The following is a 3,790-nucleotide window of genomic DNA, read 5'->3' on the forward strand; positions in this document are numbered from 1 at the left end:
CACTTCCTTTATTCTGCCCGTGAAGTATTTATCCAGGATCTGACAACGAACGTGATAAAGTGACACAACAACAACAACAACAACAACAACAACAACAGTATAAACTCTTACAATATGAAATGACAGTCTCCTTTGCCTTTGCAGCAGCTAAAAGACAAACACCGACCGTGATCGTTTGCTCTGTTTTTACACAAGTTAAGTACCGTATTTTCCGGACTATAAGACGCACCGGAGTATAAGTCGCATTTTTGGGGGAAATTTATTTGATAAAATCCAAGACCAAGAACAGACATTTAATCTTGAAATGCAATTTAAAATAATAACAGATGAGAGAACATGGTGAATAGGTGTACGTATGCTAACGCTAACACCTTCAGCTACATGACGTATGCTAACGCTAACACATTCAGCTACATGAGGCACAGACAGAACTGTGGTAAGTGTCTGGTATGTTAACGTAACATATTAACAGTTATTCAGATAACTATAGCATAAAGAACATGCTAACAAGTTTACCAAAGCATCAGTATTACCCCAAATCACTAAATCCATTGAATTCTTCTTCCTCTGTGTCACTTCTAAACAACTCCACAAACTCCAGAGGAAGAGGAAGTGCAGATTCTTCTTCTGCGTTGCTTCTGCGCCCTCTTGCGGTTGTCAGTATGAAAATAACAGATAATATCACATATAAGACGCTCTGGAGTATAAGTCGCACTCCGGCCAAAACTATGAAAAAGGTGTGACTTATAGTCCGGAAAATACGGTACACACTTCTAAAATCTTAATCCGTACAAATACGACTGTAAAAACTGCACTCGTCACAGCGTTTTAGAGAAAAGGTTTTTGCCGGTTTGCGTCTCCTCGTCCTCATCGTTATGCACTATTGAACTGTAATCATTTGTTTGTTGCTATGGTGTTATTGTATAAACAAACTCTCTTTCCACATTGAGATTTTCAGCCGTTTTGCGATTAGTCACAACAAAACTCCCCATTTGCGCGTTTTAAGTCGTTTGTAGCAGAGTTAAACTTGAATACGTTTCTGTGTTAGTGTCCCATTTGAAAGTATCATGAACCTGTCCCCAACAATAGCGTCTTCTTTGCTTCCAGTGAACAAGTACGAGACCGCAGTGTTTTGAAAAGAATAGTATGTCACCCTGTTCACATAACTCAACTGTTGTTTTTTATTTTAGGCGTACAGCTGCTGGAATTGGCTCCACTCTTACTTTACACCCTGCGATCGCTTTTAGAATGTGTTTCATGACTTTCAATGCAATTCCTTGAGAGAAAAGTCTTTGTTTTTGTGTCGGTGTAATCCCTCATTCGTCCAGGCGTGTTCCATAGTAGAAAAAGCTTCAGTTGTAGTCATCTGGACTCTGTTAGAAAAAATAGACGTTTCGACCCTCATCCAAGAGTCATTGTCAATAAAAGAATTTAGATCGAGAACTCCGATATTTATACTGTTCTGTGGTAAGACCCACCCATTGGGAGGAGCCTTCCTGAAGTAGAAAGAGTTGTTTGTTTCAACAGAAACTCCCCCCTTGTATCTACCGAGCTAGCCTATTCAGAATTTTAATTTTTTGATTTGTTAAACCTCTACCTGCACAAACTCGAAATTAAAAACAGTCAAAATGTCAAATGTTTTTGCGTAAACAAGTTTCCTTTCTTTAAACAAGCAAAACAATTGTAGTGCGGTCACACAATAATTCGGAAAATTATACCAAAAATAACTCATTTTATGTCAATACAGAATCCCATGATGTAGATACTGTATCACCAAATTAAGTATCGCGTTATGTCTATATCGATATTTTGGCACAGCCTTATTAGACAGTGTGACTCGATGCTGTTCTTTTAGTGTTTTATCGAGTGACATTTTGCTCCTGAGTATTTTATAAAGTCTCTTGACTCCACTGCGTCCCGTTCGACACGAGCCTACTTCGGGCTAAACTTGAGTCGGACGCGATCTTACCGCGGCGGCCGTTTCCATTGTGACGGGCAGGCACCTCACTCCTGTTACATAAGACACAGTTTCATTCCAACAACACTGTAAAGTCAAACACTTTGTCTCCCGTACACGGCTGCAGTCGCACTGTTCTCTGTTGACGGCCCTGTAGTTGCATGTACATTTGTTGCTCTCGATATTACATTACATTATATTACATCAGATTTAACAAATATGAATCTGATGGTCTATTCGGCGCGACACACAGTGTTTTCTGATGTGGCTCGGAGGTGACTCACGTGTGGTCGAGTGGTTTTCAAGCCCTGGTGGAAGGATCTACATAAGTAAATAAGTAAACTGTGCTAAATTATGCAATAGTACAATATAACAGTATCCTTAAACGTGGCAGATGTTATGTTTAGGCAAGAGAAATTTGCTGAGCACAATTGAAACGCTGTCATTTCCCACAGTTTACAGAGAAATAGATTGTTCCTGAAGTCTAATAGTTAATAGCAAAGTACTGATGAATGCATCGAGTAACTTCTGCTGCTTAACGTTAATAATAAAGATAACCTGAATGGATCGTGGGTCAAATTGCAGTATTTAATGACATTATATATGGACTCACTGGAAAGATTGACTGAGCCACGTTGTGTTTGACATGTTTGTTTTGTGCTTCGGATAATTGGCTGCAAGTTTTGTCAGATACAATTAAAGGCCTCCGTTTGCTCTTTATCAATGCATTATTGATTTTTAAAGACATATTTGATCATCATTCATCTAGATTTGCTCTTCATGTTTTACAATATGTGTTCGGTGCACATGTTTCAGAGCATTTGCACTTCAATCACAAGCAGACTATTCAAATTTAGATTAATCTTGCAAACCTAATCTAGATGGCGCTCTCAACCATTTTCAATCTGTTTTTGACTTTAGTAATAGGCTATTTTTTTTTTTCCACTTGACTTGCCATTTGTATTTTGGCTAAGACAAACCAGCAAACTAATACCTCACAATTGTGGGTCTTTATATGATGTTTTTGGTTGTTGTTTGACAGTTTATATAAGACATTTTTATTCAGAAGATACTTTTCAATATAATTACAGCTGTGAAATAGCTTTATGGAAGTCAAACCGTTTATTTTATACTTTTTTAGCACCAATAATGATAAAACCAGCTTTACTGGTATGGCTGAGTACATTCCCCCCGCTGACCTGCAGGGGGCGACATTGTAGAACTTTAGTCCAAGGGCCTGTCAACACAAGGACATCTGCAGTGCTCTGTCATCACTAATGACCTCTCCTCACAGAACAAAAGCCGTGGATTTACATTTGCAAGACTAAATCCCCTCGTAAAAATATTCACAACAGTTAAACCATCACAGTCACATGATTTACATTTTTGCTTTATCACTGTCATTACTGAACCCAGGCCCCATACATCACTTTAATGTATGTCGTTTTGTTTGCACAGCGTATTGTTTGAATTGGCTGCAAGATGAATCACAATCAGAGAGGAGGTCGTCTTTCGAATGGTCACGATTGGCATATCACACACTTATTTATTGGTAATAGAATGTCCTCTGTAAACAAGTACATTTCTAATAAACATACTCGCTAAACAGCCTTCTCCAGGGATGTCGCGATATCGAATGTTAGCGTTATAATTATTGTGCGGAAAAAAACATTATAATTTTACGATTAGTTGCGATTATTGAGACTGTGAAACAAACAACAGTGAAACCATTCATTCCCGTTCATTCCTGTTCATTCCTGTAGTCTAACACGCTAATATTCCTCAAGTCTGTGGAAAATGTACCTTTCTGAAATACAAAATAAAGTTAAACCA

Source organism: Eucyclogobius newberryi, unplaced genomic scaffold, assembly GCF_026437365.1.
Source record: "Eucyclogobius newberryi isolate DKJ021-1_F unplaced genomic scaffold, fEucNew1.0.hap1 SCAF_15, whole genome shotgun sequence".
Classification (NCBI taxonomy): Eukaryota; Metazoa; Chordata; class Actinopteri; order Gobiiformes; family Gobiidae; genus Eucyclogobius; species Eucyclogobius newberryi.